Genomic DNA, 27,535 nt, shown 5'->3' on the forward strand with positions numbered 1-27,535 from the left:
AAAACACAGACGTACCAACTGTTTAAAAAAGTGAACATAAAGGAGTGATAAATACCGTATTTTAAGGACTATAAGTCGCACCGGCCCAAAAATGCATTATAAAGTAGAAAAAAAAAACACAGATGAGTCGCACTGGACTATAAGTCGCACTTTGACGGGAAATTTATTTGAAATTCTGAGACCAAGAACATACATCTCATCTTGAAAGGCAACTTAAAATAACAGGGGGTTAGAGAACAGGCTAAATAGCTACATGACGCACAACGAACTGAGTACGTGCCTGCTTTGTTAACATAAATTATTAGCAGTTATTCAGATAACTATAACGTAATGAATATTTTGCCAAGTTTATCAAACAACCAGTCTCACTCCATAGTAGAAAATCCATTGAATTCTTCATCCTCAGTGTCACTTCTAAACAACTCCGCCAATTCAGGGGGTAGACGGAGCCCTGCTTCCTCTTCTGCGCTGCTTTCATCAGACTTGTCATCAGTTGCAGTTCCAATTATTCCAGCCTTTCTGAATCCGGACAGGATGGTTTCGGTTGTCACTGAAGCCCATGCTTTGTCGATCCATCCAAGGACTTCCAGGAAAGTTGCGTGGCGCATTCTCCCGGTTGCCGTGAAGCTGTGCTCGCCATCCATCATCCACTGCTCCCACAAGTTACGCAATACTGCCTTAAAGATCCTGTACACGGAGATGTCAAGTGGCTGGAGAATTTTAGTTAAGCCACCGGGGATGATGGCAGGTATGGAGTTGAAAACTTTTAATTTATCTTTGAACTGTTGCGTGATGTGCGCTCGCATGCTGTCCATCACGAGCAGGGCTTTTTATTGTAGCACTTCATAAGCCATAACTCCATCATTTCTTGATCCATCCACCCTTTTTCATTCACGGCGACAGTAACTGAGGGGAACTGGATTTTTGGCATTGTTTTTCGTTTGAAAATGACCATCGGTTGCAATTTTGATCCATCTCCACAACATGCCAGCACCACTGTGAAGCGTGATTTCTCGTGACCAGTTGTTACTATATTTACACTCTTTAGTCCTTTTTCTGCGACACTTCGGCCCATGGGAATGTCAAATGTGAGGGGGACCTCGTCCATGTTAATAATACGATCCGGTGTCAAGCTATGCTCAGTTACATGCTTTGCAACGAACTCACGGTGACTGTCTACCTTGGCTTGGAAGTCCGCTGGCAGTGTCTGGGACATCGTTGTCCTAGCTCTGATAGAGAGGCGATTGCGTTGCATGAAGCGGTAGCACCAAGAAGGTCCTCCCGCAAAGTCATTTATATTCATCTCCTTGGCAACCACCTTCGCATGGAGACGCAACTGGACTGTTGACAAGCCTCTCCCGGCGGCACGTTGTTCAAGCACCCATAAGCGAAATTGTTCCTCTAGCTGTGGCCACCTAGCCTTTAGCCCGCTATTAGCTTTTTTGGTTTTCTTCATTTCAGTAAGAGTAACTTCCGCTTTTCGCCAGTCCCTCACAAGTTTCTCGCTCACTCCAAACTTTCTTTCTGCTGCTCGATTACCATTTTCGGCTGCATATTTCACTACTTGCAGCTTGTAAGCTGCAGAGTATGATTTTCTTCTTGGTGGCATTTTTCAGCCCTCAGTTTTTAGTGGTATGTGTCACGCTGATCAGCGGAGGTGGTTGCCTCGCTGTGACCTGGAGCTCGCAGCGCCTCACATGAGCACGCAGCAGCCAGCGTGCACTCAGCACGGAGAACAATGCACGCGCGCCGTTACCAGCTGAACTCAATGAAGTTAATCAGCGCGTAAGCTGGGAGCGCTTAAAACGGCGTTTCACTGCGCCATGTGTAAGATCTGAGCTGGAGGACGGCAGCTATTCTATGAACTTGGACGCTGAACTCAAACCACTGCGTGAGCAGGACTTGGACTTTAAAGGGCTACTGGTAAGCTTAATGCTGGACTTTTTAATATGTCACGTTTTTGTATTGGGTTAAATGAACAAAAATAATTACCGGTAAATGTTTTAAAATGTCATAGATAAATGTTTGTATTGAAATGATACATATTTGTTAACCTGAAAAATTATTAGTAAAATACTACTTAAGTTAAGATAAATTGTATTTAAGTGTGGGAGCTCGCAGGTCACAAACACACTTGACAGTATGAAAGTACCACTCGGAGCCTGGAGCGCCCTCTTGCGGTTGTCAGTGTGAAAATAACGAAAATGTGAAATTATTTAACAACGTAATTTATTTCAAATTTAAGTCGCTACGGAGTATAAGTCGCACCCCTTGCCAAACTATGAAAAAAAGTGCGACTTATAGTCCGGAAAATACGGTAACTGCAGTCTGTGCACAAATTCTATAACACCAAGTTATTATTATTGTTATTATTATTATTATTATTATTATTATTATTATTAAGGGAGTGATGATAATATCTGGTGGACGCCCAGTTTGATTCCTGCCTGTCTGCTATGCTTCATGCATGTGAGTGTTCAGCTCCACCACTCAAGAGGAGACATCTTTGAATGTATCTCTGAAGCGCATCCATTGATGATTTAAGTGAGTTTAAGTCAATCTATGGTTTTCTTCGGATTGTTTGTTTGGTTTTTACTTCCTGTTCACTTAGTAAAGATGGGTGTTAATTAACCCATAAGTAGCATAGAGTGCACGTGTGTTAATGACGGTTGCTTGTAATAACTCCTGCATATACCTTGTGTGATCTGAGTTATGTATTGAGTTTTTATTTATTTTTTCCTTTTTGCCAGAAACCACACATCCATGTACCCCAAACAAATGGATGAATGCGTGACTTGCACGTTTTTGAACGTGCCCATGGTGTTCACACTGTCAATTTGGAAGGGATGCCATCCATACGTCACAACTCACTACCAAATCTGAGTCCCTGATTGGTCAAAGGTCACCCTGGTCCAACTTTCAACGCGAACGTTGCCAAAAGTTTTTGGGTTTTGCCCCCAATAATTAACACAGTCACTATTCACAGTCAGACCATTTCTGTAGAAAACACTAAATAACGTGTCTTTTACCCCAATACAGTTGGCCTTCTTTCCTGAATCTTTGCTAAGGGGAACAAACTGTGTATACCAGTGGTCCCCAACCTTTTTAACGCCACGGACCGATCTTTAAAATGTGAGTGTCAATTAATGTAGCAACGCTACGATGTACGCGGAACAGAGACGTGACAAGACAAACTCTAAGATTTTATTTAGACACGCATGACATTGTACGTCGCACAGGTGTCATTATCCTCTCCCCTTTCCACACTCATGGTGCAAACAAGAAGTACTGTCTATTAAATGTAGTTTCCTTTTTTTTGGAAGTCGTAGGCTCCTCTTCTGTCTCCTGGCTGGCAAGAAAGTTTCCAAAGACGTTGGTTTTTTACTCGTTTTGGGTTTTATTGTAATGGGAACCTATCACGATACCGAGAAGAGCGCCTCGGCCTGCGTCGAGAGTGACATAGACGGATAGGACATGTTTCCAATTAAAACATCTTTCAGATAACGAAATAAATAAAACGGAAGTAATGTAAGTCATTTTATTTTTTCTGTGCGGCCCACGACATCCACTGAGTTTTTCCCAGTGTTCCTAACTTATTGTAAGTAGTGTAAGACGAGCACCTTTCAACGAGGAATACAAAAAGTGCACCTCCAAGGCCAAGTGTCGTCAAAACGCACTTTATTCCTGGAGCTCTCGCTACTACGAGATGCATAAAAGCACTCTCCAGCTTTGAGTTTCATAAAGCTATTGAGTTTATGAGACGTCTGGCCCGTTAAGGTTTTTTTATATGAATTCCTATGAAACCCCTCTCAGCACACGAAACAACTCCACAACTGGAAAATTGCATTTTTTACAGCGGCACCTCTTGGATGAGTCTCCAACTTGATTCTCCGACGCCGTTTGACTGAAGTTTAATTAACTCAATAAGGGGCCGCTGTCCTCTGCATGTTTTCGCCCCGAGGAAATATTTCACAGAATGCCTTTTAATCCATCTAGCTATCTTTGAGCTCCCGCACGTAAGTCCGTGCAACATGCAGTCTCACGCATGAGGTGTACGCATTAGCTTTTCATTACAATAAGTAAAGGGAGTGGTCCCCCACTCTTAAAATACCATTAGCCCCTGCTTACTCCCGCTCCCTCGCCTCGTGTCTCCCCTTTTTGCCCTTCCTGAATCAAAGCCTGTGATTAGCTTTATGGAGCTGGAGGCAGAGATGAAAACGCTGCAAATGATATTACTTTGAGCCTGAATAGGCATATGACACATGACATTATCATCCCGCCGCACAGGGATGCCAGGGAGCCTCTGAAACGCTGGGACGGCAAAATCCCTCCTCGGAGCTTGTCGAGGTGGCGGGGGAACGCGGGAGGGGGCGGCGGCTTGCACCCTGGTGGGAAATTTACTGACAGTGGGGGACACTGGCAGTTGCGTTCAGGCGGCACACTGCAGGTGCGGTGAGGAAACATACATGAAATGAAATTACGCGGCAGGAGGGGGCATAGTTGGGGTGAAACTGAGGAAGAAGAGTCGAAACATGAGTGGAAGGAAGAGGGAAAAATGACCTTCACTCCTCAAGCTATTGGTCTGTACTTCGACTTAGAAATGAGGGCTATATAAAACCCATAATGCATTAACTATAAAGTTCTGTTACAGCGGACAACACACATGATGCAGCACGGAGTGATCATTCCAGTCCAATGTCCAATGAAACACTTTAAATTTTGCAAAGACGTGGCCATAGAGGTGGGTAGAATGTTTTAAAAGTGTTTTATTTGTTCATTATTTTGAAAACTAATTTTGAAATACTTTGATAAACTAAAATGTGAATGAATTTGTCCTTAATTCTTGTTTCCTTGTTTGTTTGTGCACATATTCATTTACACTTGATTATTATGGAAATACAAGGAATCTGGAAAACTTGCACTCTTCAGTACCTATTTGTCCCTTGTGCTATCATTGACGTGTTCTCCCTACCATGACAAAGGTGGATAAAGGTGGAAAGATTTCATGTAATCCATGGACACCAGTGAAGATCACAAATCATTGAAGAAAAAGGTTCAGAGCACTGTCTAGTGGGTCTAGATGACCCAACTCCCAATGTTAAAGTGCCTAGGATAGCGCAAGGGTTACCTCTGAGTCACACTCTAATGGTGACTATGAATCAGATCGTTAACCACAAAATATGATACAAATTGAATCGTAGTGAAACTGAATCGTCACACCCCTATTTAAAATGAATGATTTTTTTTTTTTACCTTCTATGGCATTGATTTTCATCATGGACACCCATCTAACACTGCTGTCGATGATCTTTTTTTTTTTGTTTTGTTTCCAAAGCGAGGTATATTCCAGTTCTTTCTTCTGTCTTCACATATGTTAACTGTGAATATCCGTGTGATTGCACTCCTCCACGTATGAAGTCTCATGCTTGCTTTTTGCAGCATCTCACATGAGTCATGGATGTGTTTGCACATGCTATGCTAAGTTCATCTTGTTTTTTTCTGTCCCCTCACTGAGTTTTCTGCATACGGGTCTTTAATCCACTGGTACAGGCAGCATGTGCGTCTGCCCATGTAAACATCCTGGTGCGTAAACACTTTAATCTGCTCGCCTTCCCTGGTAATTATAGTGACTAACGAGCAAAGCGCAGGGACACAAGTTCACACACACACACACACACACACACTCACACGGAGAAGGACAAAGGGAGGACAAGGAAAGGATGGTGGGAAGACACTGGACAGATGGCGAAAGAAGTTTTTATTTGTGCATCCATATCTCAGCGGGGCTACACAAGCGCAGGTATGGAGGTCCTTGCGTTTGCATCCTTCACAATGTGTGTGTGTGTGTGTGTGTCTATGTCAAGGCCAGATGCCCACATCTAACAGCCCATCTGTGAGGAGAGTCCTGCCAGACCACTAATCAGGCAATCCATCACCTCTCTACCTGCCACTGGCCATTACTCGAGAGCCACTCACACATATAAAGACACCCAGGCTCGCATCTGTCTCAGTTGCGGACGTTCAACTGCACAAGAATGCATGGCAAGTTCGGTAGAGTTAGGTTACTTGGCCAAAAGCGCTAGCTTGCATGCATAACAACATGTGATGACACACATTTTCGTAAAAAGTCATTTATGGCTACACATCAAATATTTAAATTGTCTTATATTTGCACCTCTTTTGAGCTAAAATAACCTCCAAAGGGTTCGCATTTTGTCATCCTGTTCTTTTGATGCAACACATGAGTAATGGAACGGCCAAAAGGGGGTTTTCACTTTGGCAAACTTCTTTCGATTTAAACGTCTTCCCTTTCAGTTGGAGTGTCTCCATAGAAACGGATGCAGCAGATGGGTTGCAGCACAGAACCATCTGGAAAAGTAGCTGTCCTGGGAAAGTTTAGAGTTAAAGGGCAGGAATTTCAAGAAATGTTTGACAGGTGATTGGAACCAAACTCCCATCCGTCACCGTGTAACAAGCTAACACAAAAGCCAGGGGTTGCGGTGCTGAAGAAAATGTGTTTTGTTTTCTTTTTCTTATTTCAATTGGATATTTGACACTGACGTAAGTGACAAAGACATTCTGGGTAAATAAGACTGCAGTTTTCAAAATAATACTATAGCTTTGAGATGTTTGTTTCTTTGAAAAGAAATCAAGTGTACTGTTGTCTAAGGACATGCAATAGAAAGAAAGGGTCATTAAGATATTTTTAATACTTCGCAACTCTGGAGAACCAACATCCATCCATCCGTCCTCTTCCGATTATATGGTCACGGGGGGCATCAGTCTAAGCCCCGGACACTTCCTCCAGCTCCTCTGGGGGGACCCCGAGACGTTCCCGGGCCAGCCGAGAGACATAGTCTCTCTAGTGTGTCCAGGGTCTTCCCCGGGGCCTCCGCCCAGTGGGACATGCCCGAACACCAGGAGACATCCGGACTAAGTGCCCGAGACCCCTCTTATGTTGGAGAACCAACATTAGGCTCATTATTCAAAAATGAAAGAAAGTTAGGAAAGTGGAAATTCTTTAGACTGAAGAACATCATCTACTTACTGCTAATATTGACTAACCAACTGTTAGCAACCCCTTTCCACAAGTTAAAAGCGGCTATTTTCCTGATTACTTAATAACACACAAAGACCAAACATAGATGTATTAGTGCTGAATCAGCGCATTATTTCTAATTATAGAATTATCTCCTTTTTAATTGCATTTTGCTTCTGTCACTACCTAAAGGAGGCATTACAGGACTTATAAATGGAACCTGAGCTGTTTTTTTTTTTATTTTTTTTTTTTAGAATTTCCTTTGTTCTGTTGCCTTGAATAAACCTGCCCTGCCAATGCAATGATACATTATTTCAAACATGGCGGATTTTTATTTAATCCTGATCCCTATACACTCGCAAGATAGTCATCCTCGTAAGCCAGTGTGACTGCATTGGGAGACTCAGCTGTCAGATGCTGCCGTGCACAACGCCACATCTCCTCTAAAGCTCTTTCAACATCCTGTGAACAGTAAGTTGGATAAAAATAGCGGGGGACTTCTGAGGCACACGGAAGTTTCTGCATAAGCGAAATATTCCAGCTTTAAAAATTCTGCCATTCATTGAGGGTTCACTTAGGAGGAGCAACAAGCAGTTTGTCCCACATATGTATTTTCTCTCTATTTCCCCTGTGAGACGATGACGCTGTTTAAAGCAGCTATAATGAGCCCTTCAGTCACATTAAAGACTCTCACACAGACAGTATTAACCTGCTTTTGGGAACGCTTGTGTAAGAAGCACTGGGTTTCCTTTTTATGTGGCTTTGAATTAAACACTTGAGAAGCTACAGGCAGTAGATGGTTGCTAACACGTGTAGTCATAAAGACACAAGTAAAACTGTTATATGTAATACATGAAACTATAACTGATGATATCTAGACCAACAGACATTTTGAAATGTGATATAATATCTAAAGTTGGAGCTTTCCACTCCGCTGTTCTAGTTTTTTTATGACCAAATTAGCTAAGTTTTTCTAAGCTTTAGAGTGTCTCTAAACTAATTTATCTCCCTCTAGGTCACATGTTTTAAATTTAAGATCTAAACCACGCGATAAAATCTGTTCACTAGTTGAGCTAGCTTGGATGCTTTGCCTAGACACTACAAATCCCACAAGGCACTGCCAATGTGTTTGAAAGCTTGTTAAAAACCAGTGAGCAACAGTTTTTGCCTCTTTGATTTTGATAACAAGGAGTCTTCTTAAGGGTACACTGGTTTGCTGGGATGCATCTCTGTTGCGTTGCGTGGGGAATCCATCTACAGAACGTTAGATAGTGTACATTGTCTTTGTTGCGTCCCCCCTCCCCCCTGGCTTTCGGAGGGGTTGATTTTTTTTCTTCCTGCCACCCTTATGCAACCAACATCAAAACATCGTTTTGTGTCATAAATGATGCTATATCTTTGTACTGCAAAAATTGAACCTTCGTCGTTCATGGCTTAGATGCATGTCGGTACTCTCTGCGGTGATAACGTGCGTAGTCGTATAGTGGCCCCACCTTAAAAATAAAATATCATTTTATAAAGTTTAATTTTTAAAGTACAAAGAAAGTTTGTAGTTTGCAACCCGAACCTGTTTCTTGTTTCTCCGGCTTTTGGTAACAACGTCAACTGATGCGTTAACGAAATAGAAATCCAAATAGAACTAGTGTTTTTTGTGTCAACACAATACATCGGAGACGCTACACAGACGGGCAAGGGAAAATCAGCCTTTAGTCACAACTGCCCACTTTTTCGGGCAAGCCGTGAAATGGCAAAGTTATTCAAGACAAGGCAAGACACACCTACGCTCCCCTTAAGATGAAGTCACTCCATTCTACAACCTGTCCTGGGCCCGAACAACTCAAAAACATGTAGTGTCCATAAGGGTCAACCCCTGCACAAGTGTTTGTGACTAAGGTCTTAACTGAAGGTATTGGTGGTTGTAACCACTTTGGAGGGCACAACTGCAATCAAGATTTTCAGGTTCCACTTGTAAATTCTTAAGGTGGTCACACAAACTTTAAGGGAACTGCAAAACACACCTACATTCCCCTTAAGATCCTTAAGATGGAACAACCCAAAACCCGCAGTAACTGAATGGGTCAATCCCTGCGCGGATGCTCGTGACTAAGACCTTAACTGAAGGTATTGGTTGTGTCCACATTGGTGACCGGTGGATTACAGGTCAACCCTCCTTTACCAATCAACCTCCATCTGTCGGTGAGCCCCACCGTATGGGTCACGAGTGCTTAGGCATTAAATCAATTATCAAACTTTTCTCTGAAGTCAAGGTTTCAACTTTTCTAAACCTGGTGAATCCCTTTCGGGATTACCGAAGCCTTTCCCATCTACTGTTGCGTGAAGGTTAGGTAAACCCGGAACAGGTTGCCAACTCCAAGGCCTTAGTATACCCTAAAAATAAAATCTAAAACAGCTTTTTATTACTCAAAATAGCTTTTTAGACCCTATTAATGGCACCAATTACAAATTTTTAATGTATACTGAAAATAATTTCTTGTTGGAACCAAAAATGCAGTTTCTCCGACAGAAATATGTTTTTTTTTTACCACATAAAACTGGATATGAGACAATTAGTGTTGTGAAATTGGGCTATACAAATAAAATTGAATTGAATATGAGCGGTAACTATTACCTGAAGCAAAAAGAAATAAAAAACAGCTGAAAATAGATGTCCATAAGGAACTTGTGATAAAACCTGCAGGGTTCTTTGACGAAGGGAGTAATCATTTGTAGCCGAAATCATATCTGACAGCGATCCTCTACGTGGCGGTTCAGGCGTTAAGCTGCACCCCCGCAGTGTTGCAATAATGTGAAGGTGCGATGTACATACACCACCCACAGGTGCCGTGTCCCTCAACAGACCTTCATCCTGGCACATGCGTTCAAACTTGTGGCGAGATGGAACAGCCTGCACCCACAAAAGAAAGGTCCAGTGCAATAACTCTGCATACCATAAATCATTTCTTGCGAGTGGAGAAGCAGGGCTGTAATAAAACCGTTTTGTTTGTGTTGTCAGAGACAACACAGAAACCATGAGATTGAATTCTCCCTCTTTTTTCTTTTCTTTTTTTCTTTTAGATGGACAATTACAACTGCATAAAACAGTCCGACACACACAAACACCTACATCTGTGGCGGAAGCCGATCGATGGCCCGCCTTCGTCTGCCACTCTCCTCCTCACAAGTACTGGACAGTAAATCACGCAGATAAGCCGAGGTCTGTAACGGATTGGACCTGAAGGCCTCTTGAACGCACATGCGCTCACACAGAGAATTACACACCAACACGCAGGATAAATGGCTTGCCAAAAGGAATTGGGGAGCTGAAGAAGTCAGGAAAAAAAAAAGACACCTGGAGCATTAATCTTAACAGTACTAAAGAAAAAGACTTGTCCCAACAACACACTTGTAACAAACTCTGAGAGATGACAGCGCAGCAACGCTTTTACCGTACTAATTTATAAGAAATTGGGATTTTCGGGAAGATAATCTGTAGCCGTTATGGTGGAGCATGTTCAAGGTTTTTTACATTACTCTTCTGTCAGAATACCGTCACAGAAAAACTGCAATGGGATGTTTAAAAAGGAAATGCAAACATAACAAATGAATAAAGAAGAAACCAAATGGATGTGCAATGAATGATGAATCAGCTGAGTGACAGCGCTAGCTACATCTCTGTGTCTAACTCAGTATTTCAAGTTAACTAGTGGAATCCTAAACGTGCTGAGAAATTGTATGCTAATTTCTAACTGAAGTATTTACACTAACATATTGGAAGGTAAAAAACATGACTACAGCATTTATATGGCACACTGGATTATAAGGCGCGCCGTCAGTGAATGGTCTATTTTCAAGGCTCAAACTATGGTAAATATAGTGCAGTACTATTTAGTGCCCTGGATTTTGAAAAGAATTCGGTCATCATGCTCACTAATTTTTTTTTTTTTAATGGTGAATATGACATCACCGTCTTCACAAAGTGAACCATTTAATGACAACTATTTATGAATACACAGTGTTTTGATAATGAAAATGTTGTTTTTTTATTAAAAAAACAAAACATTAAAGTACATTTTTTTTGCAAAAAAAATTCAAACGCAATGCATTGTGGTCTGTATTTGCCAATCTAGTGAGCATCGATGCACACTGGTTTTTGCAGTGACTTCTGGGGCATTTACAGGGGGCTAGATTTTGGGAATTGTTGACTCGGACAGCACTACAAAATGGCGATAGCACTATATAGTGCACTACTTAGCGAGTAGTGCACCATGAAGCTAATTTCTTCTCTACTCACTTGTTGTACACAATTACTATGTACAAAGTTATGGACAATAAATGTTCAGCTTTCATTTGATAGCTAAAAAAACTTGCCAAATGTTAGTGTGATTCAAGACAAATACAACTGAGTGTCATCAGCATAGCTGCAAAGCTTCAATAAAAGAACATGGACAGAATTAGGATGAACTCCAAAACGTAAAGGCTGAGAAACTTGCAAGTAACAAACGTATGAATATGAATGTTAAATAAATGCTATATTTTAAAGTTGCAAATGTGTTTTTTGAATCGCAAAAAATTGTCAAAAAAACAAACTCACGGTTTATTCATTATCAGCTTTAATTTCAAAGTTTTAGGAAACGCTTTAGGAAAATCTTTAGAATCTAAAGGTAAAGGAAAGAGAAAATGCTAAAAGAAATTAGTTTAAATGCTAATATGGCCTTAAAGAAAAGAGTAAAAGAAAAAAAAAAGATGGATGGATAAATCAATGGATGGATGAGGAGAGGGCAGGAATGAATGGCCAGCCCACAGTTTTACCAGTGGGAGCAGCTTGTGCGGCAGCAGGACGACTGTCACCGCTGCTTGCCAACTGCCACCACGCTGGCTATCCAAAGCATCCACCTGTCACTCAAAGCAGTGTTTGTTGTCGCTCCCAGGGCGGATGCTTGTCTGCACGTATGTATATATAAAGCTGCAGTGACTGAACGCGGTTTCTCTCTCTGTGATACCCTGTCATTCTTTATCTACCTGCCGAAAATGCGAGAAGTTAGAAAACAACATCTTCCGACAGCTACAACACAAGCTGTAATAATTAGCCTGTCGAGGAGCAGAGTGGGAGTTAAGCCGGCCTGGCTGTTAGCGCACAAAGCAACGTTGGGCAGCTTTGATCGTGTGTGTCTGTGTTTGAACGAACAGTGAGGGGTTCCATTCTCGCAGCCTGTTCTGACCGCCCCACCATCTGCGGGCATGCCGGGTGCCCGCCTGTTGGCCGTCCGATGCCAGGCACTTTGACGTGGTTGCATGGTAACAGGTTTAAGAGGGCGGCAAGAAGCTGCTCTGGCCAAATGGCTTCAGCGTAAAATGAGGCCCTACAAACTGGGAGGGGGGGGGGGGGGGGGGGGGTTGTAAAGAGAAGATAACTTCAACGCTTCAGTCTATCATTTCATGAGAGTTTGGCACCTAACATGATACTAATTGTAAATCATAAGCTAGATAAATGTAAATATGACCAATTACTTCAAATTGTGAATTATTTCACACTCAAAACTGATTGGTTTGTCAGTTAATAAAACACTTGGAGCAAGATAACCAAGTGGAGCAAACAAAAATTATTATAACTTTTTTTTTTTGGGGGGGGGCATATTGCTGTCCTGATAAGGGCAGTGGCTCCACCGGTGGAGCAAGAGAGACAGGAACAGAGGCAGGAATCCCAGTAAAATGGGACAACCCAGTTAAATTTAAACTTTTGTCCCATCGGTCCACAGAATAACTGGTCTGAATGTCTTCCTTGATTTTCTTTGCGATCATATTCGTTGGTTGTTTTGCTTGAATCATTTATTTAGGCAAGACAGATTAAGAAAAAAATTCTTACAAATTCGTATTCTAAATGGAAGAACCATGTGTTCTGAGCTGAACAGCTCAGCTCCAAGCTTTCAATTGTTATTCACCAGTCTGCTGTTTTTCAGCCATCCAGTCAATTCTTTATATTGCACCCTGAGTCCCTTTAAAGGATTAAAAAATAAATAAATAAGAAACTTATACCAATTGTGAAACAAGGTGGGGACAGTGTTATGGTCTGGGGTTACCTTGACTTTCTGTTTTTGATTGAACAAGGACTGTTGTTCTGCATCAGAAAACCCTTAAATGGAAACCCGTAATTTTTAATGTATGCTTTTAGTTTATTGCTTTATGCACCCAGCTTGACGCTAAATGTAGATTAGCAAGCCAGGAAAGTATGGTGTCGACTGTTGTTCCATAATAAACAAAAAAACATGGTTCAGCCATCTAAATATAAACAAGAAGAAAATTAAAGAAAACTTTTAGAACAATATTTCATGGGCTGATGGGACAAATTTGGAATTTTCTAGGAGGTTTGTACCATTGCATCCAGAGTTCCTCAAAATCATCTTTTTTATATTTTATTTTTTTATAATAAACCCCATACCAATGGTCAAACGCAGTTCTGGTAGTGTGATGGTCTGGGGATGCTTAAAATGCCCTTTTTTTGATGGAACAAAGAATGTTGCTCTGAAATATCACTTAAAAATAATGTAATATAATGAAACAGAAACTCCACCAAGACTTTTGGACAAATATTCTGTGGACTGAACAAACAAATTGGAAATTTTCCAGAAGGTTTGTGACATTGCATCCACAGTCACTTTAAATCATCCTTAAACAAACATAAACCTCATAGCAGTTGTCAAACACAGTGGTGGCAGTGTGATAGTCTGGGGTTGCTTTGACTTTCAGTGTTAAATGGAACCAAGGATGTTGTTCTCTATCAAAAGAATCTTGAAGAAAAACCTCTATTAATTTTATGCTTTTAGTCAATTGTTTTGCATGTTTAGCACCTAGCATAATGCTAAATATAGATCAAACCAGTTGAATGGAATTAAGAGCATCAGCTTTAATTTGTATGTATTATTCCACATCTAAGTCTGATTTAAATGATTTAAATTTTAATGAGCTTATGCATTTGAGCACTTGAGTTCTGCGGTGAAATATTGTTCAAAACACACCAACAAGTACAACTTAAGACTAGATTTTTTTTTTGTCTTGTTATCCAATCTATTTTCTTATTCAGTTATGTTTATTTATTCATACAGCTACCTTACACTTACCTTCTTTTATATTATTTATCCTTTTATTATTTATCCTTCTACCTTGCTAGTTTGCACGAGAGCACAAGTAACCAAAGTCAAATTCCCTGTACATGCGCTGTACTTAGCAAATAAAGTGATTCTGATTCTGATTCTGATGTAGCTTCTGATTTGGTTTGGTCCACAAATGCGCTATTTTATGACCTTAGACTGTCATTTATTATAGAAAACTCTGTCTCTGAATCTGAACTAAAACTCCTGCAGTACCACCTAATTGAAAATATGCAGTCGTAGCTGAAATAGTGGCAATCTGTCGATCCACGTGGAGGCACTTACTATAAACGTTACTTTTGTTTGAACGTGAAGATCTGATCAACTAAAAAAAAAAGGGAAGCACAGAGGAATGGTTGTCAGTCTCATTCAACAAAAGTTTCCTCATTTAGGTTAAAAGTATTTCCCATGGGTATCTACAAAAAAAAAACAATTATGCTGGACGAAAGGACTAATACTTATCTTTGAAAAACCTAGAAGCTTGAGACTTTTTATTTCCTTGCTGACACAAATTCTCTATGATCATACGGCGTTATTGTGCTCCTTTCTTATATAACAAAGTGAATAAGTGTCTTCTTTTATTAAACAAAGACCCTCTTCCAGAATAAATACACGTTTGTAGCACAGTTCTGGTGTTAACAGTATTACTTTGAAGGAGATAAGGCGAAAACTACTTTTGTGCGTTGAACAAGCGAAAACGTAATATCCTTCTCTGCTCCCAAACAGGACAGAAATCTCTTGCGCACACACAGTAACACACACACAAAGTGTAGAAGCTGGCGGAAAGGCAGCTGGCTAAAAATAAAATAAGATAGTGAAACAGTAGCTCAATCATCCATGACTCCATTTTACTCAGCAGCGCCACAGGAAAATTAATTGCACTAATTGAGTAACAGAGTTCATAAAAACTGGTATTCTCATTTTCCACATTCATTAGGCACTCTCTTTGTGAGAGCATCCCCGAGGTGACGCTGGGCGCACGGCAGCTGAGGAGAGAGGAAAAGTTGACAGCTCTGCCAGCGGGACTAGAGACACCCCGACCACGCTCACTCCCATTTTAGACGCCTTTTGAAAGCTGTTTGTTGGCAAAAAAAAGAATGTACATGTCAGCGTAAACATCTACCCAAATTTGCAGCCGCCCACAATAATTATCAAACTGAATACATTTTAAGTGTGTGTATGTATTTTTTAACTCTTCAAGTTTGCGTGCTGCCAGTTTCCCTCGATGAGGCTTTCGTTGGCGATGACATTAAACAGCAACGTCCTGGTACTTCAGTGAGCGATTGTGACAGTGAATGTGTGAACGACACGTCAGCAAACCAAACTGCATTGGAAAGACCGAAAGAAAAAAACCAAAAACGGATACAAAAAGGTTACCCGGAAAAATGCTCATTTCTGTTGTTTTGGCAAATTTGTGGGAGTTGTGCACATACATGAATAATGCAGTGAATGCAAGAAACAAGCCCATGAGTAGTGGGGTTTTGGTTTAAGCAGCAGAAAAAAAACAAACAAACAAACAAAAAAATAAACTTGGTAGGTGTGAAACACTCTGGCAGCATTCCACTGGCTTTTAATCACTCTTGTGATAAACTTCCAGGGAGTAAAAGCAAGTCTAATATATAGAAATTCAAATTTGCCACTAATGGTTGTTACCGAGACCCAACTGTCAACTTTTAGATTAAAAAAACGTATACCTTAAAGTATCAAATTTCTATGTTCCTCATATGACCACTAGGGGATGGTCAAAATGCTAGAGTGTACAGTAAAATAACAAAAACGTAGACCAAGATACTCTCAGAAGATCCCTTTTTTTTGGTTTTTGCTTTTATATAGTAACCATTTAGAGGGTGATGAGCTTTGGTTCAAGTAGCAAAAAAATAAAAGTAGATGTGCCCATCCATCTATGGCAGCTTTCCGCGATAAACTTCTGGTCTGTAAAAGAAACTCTGATATATGGGAAGTCTACTTTGCACCTAATAGTTGGAACCAAGACCCAACTTTCAATTTTTACAACAAACAAACAAAAAAAAACTTAAATTACAAAAACTTTGCTGTTCCTCATCTGACCACTAAGGTCTGGTCAAAATGCTAGAGTTTCTAATGAAATAGCAAAAACTTAAACCAATTTAGATCCGGTGGATAACTTTTCAGAGGGTGATGGGCTTTGATTTAAGCAGAAAAAATAACCATACCAGGTTTGTGTGCGACATTTTGACAGGGTTTAGCTAGCTTTAAGTCATTGCAGTGATACACTTCCAAGATGTAAAAGCAACTTTAATAAATCAAAGTATCCTAGTAGTAACCACAACCCAATTTTACATTTTTAAGATAAAAAAAAAACTTAAATAACCAAATGTTGCTGTTCCTCATATGACCAATAGGGGCTGGTTCCAAAAGAGACACATTTCCCATTTGTCTGCACGTTTCAACATGTAGCTTTTAATAAAAAAAGAAAAAGAAAAAAAAGAAAATCTACATTTGTACAGCCTTTTAACTGAGTTTTTTTCTGGGCCAGTAGTTTATTAAAGCTTACATTTCCTTTTTAATCTGTGGTTGTGTTTTTTGATTTAGAGATGGAAGGACTCAACACAATTCTTGTTTTACTGTTCAATTGCTACCAATCCTAGAGTCCCTCTTGTGCCACTTGCTGTACAACTAACCATAGGATAAAAAATTCTTGCTATCAAAACACCCCTGGTAGGGCTAGGGTAGGGTAAATAAAAATCCAGACAGACAATGAGATAAGATGCTTAAAATGTTAAAGTTAACACAAAAAAAGTGGATACCAAATGTATACCAAGATACTCTTGGAGAGTCCTTTTTTTTCTTTTTTATTTGTTTTCACAGTCACCCTTTAGACAATGATGGGGTTTAGGTTTAGCATCATAATCTGGGTAAAAATGTTAGCTATGTTGAATAAATATAAATAAATACACGTCCTCCTTCTTTTGTGCATGACGAAGAGCAGTTAAAAAAAACAGTTTGGAACAAAGACGGAGCGAGACAGAGAGCAAGCAAGAGACAGACAGGAAGTCCAGAGGGAGCAGGGGGAGTAACAGCTCTTCAGTGCTTGTCTATTTCAGCATCAGCATCAGATTCTGAACTGGAGGAGAAAAAAAACCAACTACTTTAACACATCAACTGTGCCCAAAGCTACCCAACCCTGTCATTCATCTCGGGTGTTTGTCTGTCTGGGTGAAAACGGTGTGTTAGACGTCACATTTGTGTGCACGCGTGTGTCAGTTTCAACCTTTAAGTGCGGCGAAAGGTAAGTAAGTCATCTGCCTATCGTCTGCTGCCAATTAGAGCGCATGTGCGCCACTGAAACTTCCTCTAACATGACTCCATCATGGAGGAAGTTGGAGTGACCTTTTTATTACACGTCAGTCAAAAAGAAAGGGGCTTTAGCTGCTGGACAGCCCTGCCTGATCTTCCGTCAGGTTCAATTGGGCTCTGGTAGATGTTTTAGTTGGGTTGATTGCAGTTTAAGACTAGTGGGTTGGACAGCAATGGTGACCAATGAAAGTAGTAGCCACTAAGATGGAAAGTAATACATTAATAGGATTAAGCTACGGTAACTCCGAACCCAGTTTGCGCGTCATGCTATGTTCACAGCAGCCTGTGTGTCCTCGATTCAATCGACCACTTCCAATGAAAAGTCTATGTAGTTGCGCGTATACGACTTTTGGTCTTTTGTGTTCCTAAGACTTCCGTTGATATGTCGCTACGCAAGTTTTTAAGTCCGTTGTCGAGCTCTACGTACCAAACGCGTGGCTAATATACACATTTAAAGATAAACCAGTTTAACTTTGACCAATCAGGAATTTGGATTTGGTAGTGACCTATGGGTAGCATCCTTTTTAATTCATGGAAGTGCCGACCATTTGAAAATTGATCATAGAGGGAAAATGAACAATTGTGGTTTGTGCCAGGCTGGAATTGTACGACACCTAGTCTTTCATTTATTAGAATAGAGCTGTGAAAGAAAAAGCCTGGAATGATATTTGCGCGGTTTGCTCCGCTTCGACTTTTTTTTGTACCAATCCTCTTTCAACTGTAGGTACATGTCTCGAGTACAGTATACGTGTGATGTTAAAATTACGCTATCACGCAAATCACAAATACATTTGATAGAAACAGTACAATAATCACGCTTGATTCATGCACAATTGGCGTATTATGTGACAGGTAAATAAATCAGCCAATCTTTCACCCCAGTTGCAGTGGGAGGTTGCTGCCCAGATCTTCTACTCGTCTAGTATTTGTATCCTTTGAGAGACTTTCGTTTGCTCTGGAGAAACACGTCAGCTACTTTCAGCAGACATTCTTTTACCATCTCCCCTTGCTACGCCGGGCCATTTCCAACGCCACAACGTAGCTAGCTTCTCTCATAGCTTCACTGGACTTAGCCATTTTTTTGTAAACGTCTGGTGTGCAGCACAGTCTCGTTGTATTTGTTGAAGTTTATTGCTGTTCTCCTCACCGGTAAATTTGTCATCGTTTTTATGATTTGTAACATAGTGACGATTTATTTTGAATTCTTTGAGCATTACATTTACCTTGCACGACTTCATCCAGCCCATGAGGTACGACAAAGTAAGCATTTGTCCACTTAGCTTGAAAGCGCCTTTTCTCCTCGCCAACACGTTCTTCCTCAGTGGAACCTGCTCTGGCTCTCTTTTATTAAGGGGCCACAAAAAATCTTCCCGCGGGCCGCCATTGGGCCCCGGGCCTCACTTTGAGAACCCCTGATCTAATTGTTATTCTACGATACTTTAAGATATTTCTCTTATCTCCATCGAGACAATTTTATTCATTTATTTATCTTTCCTCCTCGGAATAATGCAGGACAGCAATTCATCAAACTGGGCCATAGATACATAGAAGTACTGCTGAAAGCTTCTGTCGTCCAGATAGTGATACATAGATAGTTAAACCTGACGGCACTGGGAGAGTCTCTGAATGATCTCAAGAACCCAGACATGGAGATGTGTTTACCTACGCTTCTTTAGAGCTCTTCAAAATAAATAAACCTCATCTCTCAACATCATCAGTGTATATACACAGTCAATGCTCCATGTAGTGACAAGCCTGATAAATTTGCGGACTGATGTCAGACAGAAAATTTGACGGGCATTAAAAACAAACTACTGGATGTGAATCTGATGCAGGAATTGCATTTGATGTGAACGTGGCATTACAATTTTGTTGACTTTCTTTGGGTTTTTAATATTATTATGTCTTTTGAACTTTTTTATTTGTTGTCTTTTTCCTTTTGATCAAGCCCCACAACCTCCTCCATCCCATCCCAAGCCAAGTGGAATAATCACCTGTTACGCTACCTGACAACAACACCAAGGCCGACGTTAAATGTGAGCCACCAGAGTGTGAAATCTTTCCATCAACCAATTTCATGTATCGTCTTCGCCGCACCGCGCTCTACACTGCTCGCCGTCTAGTTCACTGAGCCCTCCGTGAACTTGTATCCCGCCAGGAGCAAAGCGCTTGCGAGGACACACACGACGGAGCACAAACACTTTCTGGTCGTAATCGCCACTATCTTATCACGCATCAGAGGGTGATTTGTGGAGTGATGTTATACATGTTCACGAGCTGTTAAATCCTGTCTGAGGAGGATGAATGCTGATGAACATTTAGCAATTCTTCAGCAGTGAATAAAGGTATCATCACAATGTGCTGCTTAGGGCAACTGAGTTCTCCTTTTAGGCTACTTAAGGTCTTATTCTTATATCGTCCTTGAGATAATGGGATGCTCATAAAGGAAACATTAAACCAGTCTGCACATCTCTGATGTAAAACTCAACCAAAATGTGGTAACAGAAATTAACTAATTTGGTTCTATTTCCAGAATTGAAGCTTATAAGCCTTTTTGTTATTTACCGTGACCGGACGCATTGAAATTAATTCCCTTTTTACAGTTACTGGAACGCTTCACAGAATAGTTTATTCAGCTTTACAGGACAAGTTTTAGGTCATGGAGCTAGTCTTTATGGAGTCTTTTACCCGCACCTGAGCTTTAGCTTTGGTATCTACATTCTTTCGATCACTGTAACTCTTCAACCATTTAACGCTAAAAACGCAGTTTCCGGCAGAAAAGCAACACTTTACATCAGTAATATGCCAGTTTACGTCACAAAAGTGTTGCATAACTTCTCTCGGCATCAGAATCAGCCGATTTACATTGTCTTGTAGTCACGTTATGTCAAAGAGCGTGTGTTATTCAAGTGTCGCAGAGTGTTAAAGAAAGTGATTAAATGATTAAATGCTTTCGAGTGCGTTCACGTTGGAAAATAGAATTGACACTGGGGTTTGCCAGTGGGGTACCGTCCAGATCAAACGCGGGTCTTGGCTCACTTAAGATGGAACCAAAGCGAAGTAAAGTACTTGCTGCGTATTACTAGTACTAAAAAACAGTCCACAGTGGAAAACTAAAGTAAGGGAATTGAGCAGGACTTGCCAAAAAAAGTTGGAAAACAACAACAGGGTTTAAGAAGGAGCAACAGACACATTACTCCGCCATAATCAATGGATTAGAAGACTAATCCTCTCCGTCCCTTTTAGTTTCATCTTGGTTGTTAATGCACCTTCTTTCCTAACGGTCATGCTGCAGGGTACAGGTCGTAGCGAACACTTACCCGATACACAAAGGCAAGCAAGAGGGAAGTAGGCGAGACGCAGGCATGTCGTCCAGATTTCTCCTAAAAAATGTGTGTGGTCCTTGTGTGCAACCTGCCTGTTAGAAACTTAGACAAATGTTGTGTCGTTTGGTTCAATTACACCCTGTGCGTGCAGTCAGTAAGGTGGCTATACTCCCACCTTATTACCGAATCGAGTGCGATGTAAGGGCATCATACGACAGCATCACCTAAAAGTGTGAGCAACTCATATTAGCCTTACAAATACTTCTCGATATACTTACCAGATGTACGACAATCGTTCGCTCAATTTCTACGACCCTCCTTACTGCGGTCACACCCACCTTCTGTCTACGACCCTCAACTGACCTGAACAACCCAAAAATCTATAGTACCCATACATGGAAGGTGACTAAGACCTAAAGTCTCTCGTGGAGTTACTCTAAAAGCATCTATATAGCCAGTCGTTGCAAAGATTTTGTACATTTAAGTCGAAGACCTAATCGATTTTATCTTTTTTAAAAATTTGTATCTTTAGGGTGCTTTGTGATTTCAACCTTCTTCTGCGGGTTTATTTCTTGCTTGTATGGTTTCTATTTACTATAATAACACTTAAGTAAGTAACTATATTTGGTTGAAATTTGTTCTTTCTTTTAATATAAAGAAGTAGAAAAATCAGATCCCTCTTTGAATGTTTACAGACAAGGAAAAAAATGCCTGTCGATAACGGTCGTTTTAAAACATCACTTTTGGATTTTAATGAAGCCTGTTTCATTCATCAGTGGAAATGCACCATTCTGTCAGATAAAATGATTGTATATCCACCAGAGACCCCTGCCTTTGATGTTTTATATTGTGACTTGAGTGTGGAAAAAACTGCAACTCTGCTGCATCTCTGCACCAAGGACAAGGTCCGACTGCATGGTAATCCTCCAGTGAATTATATAGTGTACGAAAATGATGAGGTGCGCAGCCAGTGTCTTCACTAAATATTTACAAAAGCCCCATCACTGATCTGAACAAGGCTTTGGAGTGGGACTTGGGAGGCAACACAAAGGGAGAAGTGACCTTGCAAGGGAGAGGAGCTCGAGAGAGAAAGAGAAAGGGAGGGATTATTATAGCGTGTGAATGGCGCCGCTGTAAAGGAGCTGAGAAAGGGGCTAAGACGGTGGGAGGCGGGGAGGTTGTCACTTTTCCGGGAGCTCCACGGAGAAATAGGAGGAGATAGGAAGAGGGATTGGAGAAGACATAGATGGATCATCCCATTCTTGCGTTAGTCGCCCTCGCAGGAATGGAGACTTATTGAAGACGCGACGAAAGTTGATCGCAATCCAAACACATGAACAGACGCTTCTTCAAAGTGTATTAGGCAGTTTCATCTTAATATCCTCATGTCAAGTTTATATTCCAAAGAATATAAGTTTGTTTGAATTCTGGCAGGTTTTTTTTATTTTTTTTTGAAAGAGACATGCTACTGAGATCTGTGAGTTGCATGATGGGATTGCATCAGATGAGATGATTGTAGGGTTGTCTGGGTGTCTCTGCTTCGACTGTCAAAGATGTGGACAGACCTGCTTGTTCTTTTGTTTTAGACTGATGATGGGAGAAGTCAGGAAACCCAATTTTATGTCAAGCCACACCCACTTTTTAGTCATCTTAAAGTTATGAATTAGCGGCTGGATGGCTCGGTTGGTTAAGTGCAGGACTGTCACATGGCAAATCGAGGGGGAATCAAACCCTGGGAATGAACTTCAAGCAGTGTGGGTCCTTGGTGCTACTGCCTAACTATACAGCCTCAAAGGGCCCCAAATATCCTTCTCCCTGTGCCAGTCCCTAGCCCGGGTAAAATACAAGGTCGTGTCAGGAAGGGTATCCAATGTGCATATAAGCGAAAGGTGATTCTTTGTGCCGATATGCCAAAAGGTAAACAACAACAACAATATAAATAGATTGTGCTATCGTGGCTGCACTGGCTTTCCTCGTACAAATGTCCTATTTTATTAGCATATTTTTAAGAGAAGGGCTAGCCAAAAATTTTACATTTTTGTTCTTAATTTGCCTCTCGTCAATGGTGACCTTACAAAGATGCTAGTCTTATGCTGAAAAGCTGTAGAGGCAACACAAAAAAATGAAGAAGTGTCTCTTAAGGGTTGCTTCGAATTTTAATTAGCTGTGGTCGTGGAAAAGCAGAACCTACTGCACTGAAAAAACTAACTTTTTGCTCCAGTAATATATACGTATTTATTCCTTGTAATATTTACAAAATAATTTGAATATTTTGCTAATACAAAGATTTTTCGAGTAAAGAATTTACATTTTACATATTTTTTATGAGTAATGACTAACTATCTGTTTATAAGTAAGAACTACCTTTCAAATTTTTGAAATAACTTTGGCAGCATTCATTAATATTTTGTAAGTTTTACTAGAAAAACTTTAGTCGTTGTGCAATGATCTGCGCGCATGCGCATGCGCACACGGCCTTTTTTTTCGAGCGGAAGGAGCAGAGGAATGAACGGAGCAGGAAGCCCTCTGCCGCCGTCGCGTCGTTGCATAATTACCGTAAGTATTTTAAATACAATAAAACAGTTTTACTTTTGTTAATGCTTTGTTAGAAGCAGGAGAAATCTATATCACTAAATTTTGAATGTATTTGAGTCGTTCGTTGTTTTATTCGCTGAATGTCAGGGTAACTGCTAGCTTACTACTTTCTCAAGTTAGCGGGAGTTAAAACGAGACTGAATAAACAAAATTTGTGTAGGGAAAAAAAAAAATATATATATATATATATATATATATATATATATATATATATATATATATATATATATATATATATATATATATATATATTAGTTAAAACGCACTGTTGACGACCGTAGAAAATGAGGTTATATGTAATAGCGCGCTGAATTTGAACTGCCGGCCGAGGTTGGTGGTGGTTATGAACTGTCGACGGGGGACTCGGAGCCGTTGAATTTGAATTGACGGCGGGGGAAAAGGGTTTTTTTTAGAAGCGCACTGAATTTGAACTGGGACGGGGGTGGGGTTCTGAACTGTCGATGGCTGAATTTGAATTGACCGCAGGCGCAGAAACAAAATGTGTCCAAAAGCGCGAGCATTTGAATTGACAGGGGCAGCGGGATGGGTGGGTGTGGGGTGAGTGAGCCGCAGGTGCTTTTTGCCACAGCTGAGACGCTGCAAACTCCTAGTAAAGTGTGAAAGTCAAGATGAGGACTGAGGGAGAAGGATGCTTTAAAACTTTGGTGAAAAATGGATGACAGCCAAATGACACATTCATTGAAAGTGTTACTTAGAGACTTTAATTGTGTGCACTTAATTCAAAACAGAAACGGAATATAAATGTTTATATAGTTTTGTAATTTAGTCAAATAATACAAAACTAATAATTGAATTAATGCATGTTCTATCTAAACATATTTTTTACCAACAGGAGATATTTATTAGTGGATGAATTACCAGAGAAGAGATTGGATTGGGAAACAAACAGCTTTATTCAGGCAAGTAGAAAATAAAAGTAATTTTAGCAATCAATTATTGTAACATTTTTTGATTTTATGAAGATATATTTATGCATGTGCTTGTTTAAAGTTCTCTGTGTGTCATTGTGTTGTTATTCTTTTTTGTTCTTCTTTAGGGTGCTAATACAGGGGACAGTTCAGTAGGAACAAGGACGTGGACAGGTTCTCCAGCCAACGGCTTAAAGTAGTGAGGTCCAACCCTGCCATTAAAGATTTCATGGAGAGATTGCCTGCTTTATTTTCTAAAACTGAGGTATGAGGCTTGTAATTCTTGAACATTTTTGTGCATCTTAAATTTACTTATTTGTTTATTTTTTAGGTCATAGAGGAATCATCATGGGATCATGGTTACACCCATTTCCGTGGAGCAGATGTTCATGTACAACTTCGACAACTGCACACCAAAACTTATTGGTCTGATGGAGGCAAAAGGAGGGATTGTTGGAAGCAAGATTATGCTGATTTTGCAAAAACATAGACAGGTGGGTTTAGTCAAAATCACTTTTGTTACTTTTACTTTTTGTGTTGCACAATTAAATGGCATCTTTCTACATGACTACTACTTAAAACAGAAAATAACACTGGTTTTAAGTGCCACTAACTTTTGTACACGATGAGACGCCTTAGTCAGGATGATTAAGTATGTTACTTATGAGTAAGTGATTACTCTAAGTCCCATCTCTTTTTCAATTACATCATACTGCACACACTACAACAGAGTATTAGGGCCAGTTTTGCAACAGCATTTTTGTGCTTTTATGATTACGACTAAAGTCCTACATTTACAAGAAAAAAGTTATAACTCAAATTATGAGAATTCGGTTGTACATTTATGACTTTAAAAGTCACATACTACATTTTTATTTTTCCCCCGTAAGTTTGTGTTATTTAAAGTCATATGTTTTTTTACTTTAAAAGTTGTAAACGTAAGAATTTAAAATGCGTAAATTTACAAGAATAAAGTTATAAATATTACTACTTTTCTTTTTTGATACCACTGATCGATGTTGTGTGTTTGGACTTTCTATTTTTGGAAATTGGCGAATGTATCGGTGAGCTCGGCACTGTTTCTAAGTTTACCAGATTCATCAGCACCGCTCTAAGTTCAGTGAGTTTTGGTTTCACCACCAGCTGCAGGAAAGTCACCTGGATGCCACCGCTCACTGGAGAACCTCCATTTTTGCCCTCATACAAAATGCTGAGGTCTGATTGGTCTCCACTGCAGATAATGAAACATGGAACCAACTTTTTCTTTAGCTTAAAATTGCAGTACATATAAAAACCTCTTTTAAAAATGAATGCTTACTTAAATGCCTCAGCGAAATAGAATACCCCAGGCACTGTTTTGATGAGGAAATGACATTTCAGAGTAGTCCAGAAACTGAATTCCCTGATTCACTGCCTTTAATGTAATTGGCTTTTTAACTTTATTCATTTATTTTTTTTTTCTGTTACAGGAGGATGTTCACTGTGATCCCTTTCATGATGCAGACCTCATGAAAATCTTTGTTGTCCATTCCACTGAAGAAGATCCAGTTGATGGCAAAATGGTTCTTGAGGGACAAAAGATCCTTTCCCAGTGTCAAAATACTGCAAAAGCCGGTGCTCTGCTGATGGGGTACATTTATGGACTGTTTGTTTAATGATATTGTGTTGGAGGAAATGTAAACCGATTACATGAACGAAGTATATTAAGTTATTTAATATTATTATTTAATATTTTTGTGTTTTAGAAAATTTTAATTGATGACATGAACAGAAAATTAGGTTTTTATTGGAGAATACTTAAATTGATTACATGGACAAAGTATTGGTTGATAATTTTGTGTTGGAGGAAATGTAAACTGAATACAAAAGCAAAGTATTTGTCATTGATGAATAAACAGTTGCAAAGTATGTTTTTTGTTTCATTTATTGTGGAGATTGGGTCAGGGTGAAAATATTTGAAAATCATATTTAAATTTACTCAGATGTAATATGTAATACTTAACAGTAATAGCTAAATAAGTTTAAATATTTTCAACACTTTCTTTATTAAAGTATTGTACATTTTACTTAATTAAACTAAGTAAATGAACCTTGTAAAGGAAATATCACCAAGTAAACATTACTTAAGATTCCATCATAATGTGACTTGTGGAAGTTAAGTAAATTTTACTAGATCATTGTTTGTAATTTATATGTCTATAAACGCATTAAAAATTACTTAAGAATTGTTAGTGCAATTTGTTACGAGGATTTTCTTTAGTAAATCTTATTAGTTATTTCTTTCAGTGTGAGAACAAAATACATTTTTCTAAAAAAGCAGCTGCTTTGTGGGAAATTAAAGGTTAAAAGGTTCACTTCTAGGCATTTAAAGTGTAGGTTTTTTTTGTGTAACTATTTATTCAGTCAAAAGTGTGGAAATCTCTGTCGGAATAACAAAAACACAAGTGCAAATATTAATTTTCCTCTGCTTTCTGCTGTTTTTCAGGCCAAAAGTGTGCCGTGAAGACTAAATGTTGAACTGTGATAAACTAGTTTGTACAAAAAGCTCACTTTTCCTAACTTTTCAGGAGCTATTGAGGATTTTTTTTTTTTACGTTTTTGGCACTATAGCTCTTATGGGATGTGCTTGGCAAAATTCCTTTGATCAAAAAAAAAAATGAGAGAAAAAAAACCCCTGACAATTTGGGCCCCACTAAGTTTTCCTATCATGGTCAGGCATCTCAGTAAAACTTGAATCATCCCATTCCACCTCGAAGGTGGCAGAGCAGCAGCACCACCACACCGGTACAAGAGGGGCCAAAAGTTCACCGCCGTCAACTCGGAAATGATGGTTTTTACAACCTTTCTGGGCTATTCACAGGAATCGTTGTCAGTCTGCGAGATAGCAGTTGGCGCCTAATCAGCCATTCCATACAGAGCCTCACAGCCTTTCTGCCATGGGACTCTTACATTAAGAGAGAATGAGCATAGTAAAAGATTTCCACCTTGGTATTACTCCTCTATCCTTTTTACTCCATCTTCTTGTTCTCTTTAAGCGTCCCTCTATCATACCTCAATTGTCCTTGAGGGGCGGGGGGCGGAGCTTTAATTCCCCCTTCCTGTCTTTGACTTTGGATTAATGTACACCACGCTAAAGCTGTCACAGACAGGAAGCATAGTTCCACG

At 39.9% G+C, this 27,535-nt stretch overlaps 1 protein-coding gene and 1 long non-coding RNA gene across 10 annotated transcripts in view; one reads left to right on the forward strand and one right to left on the reverse strand.

Annotated features, from left to right (window-relative positions):
• Positions 1–27,535, reverse strand: part of si:ch73-383l1.1 (receptor tyrosine-protein kinase erbB-4) — a 350,557-nt gene that overhangs the window by 209,854 nt on the left and 113,168 nt on the right. The gene's annotated exons all lie outside the window — the stretch shown is intronic.
• Positions 23,322–24,830, forward strand: LOC105355680 (uncharacterized). 2 transcript variants are annotated; one of them, XR_013648287.1, is made up of 4 exons: positions 23,322–23,402; positions 24,295–24,361; positions 24,499–24,569; positions 24,702–24,830. It is a non-coding gene; the product is annotated as an uncharacterized LOC105355680 (long non-coding RNA). The 2 variants fall into 2 exon arrangements; XR_013648286.1 differs by lacking the exon at positions 24,702–24,830 and having other exon boundaries at positions 24,499–24,636.

The sequence above is a fragment of the Oryzias latipes genome, chromosome 2 (genome assembly GCF_053564925.1).
Source record: "Oryzias latipes strain Hd-rR chromosome 2, Olatipes_Hd-rR_3.1".
Taxonomy (NCBI): domain Eukaryota; kingdom Metazoa; phylum Chordata; class Actinopteri; order Beloniformes; family Adrianichthyidae; genus Oryzias; species Oryzias latipes.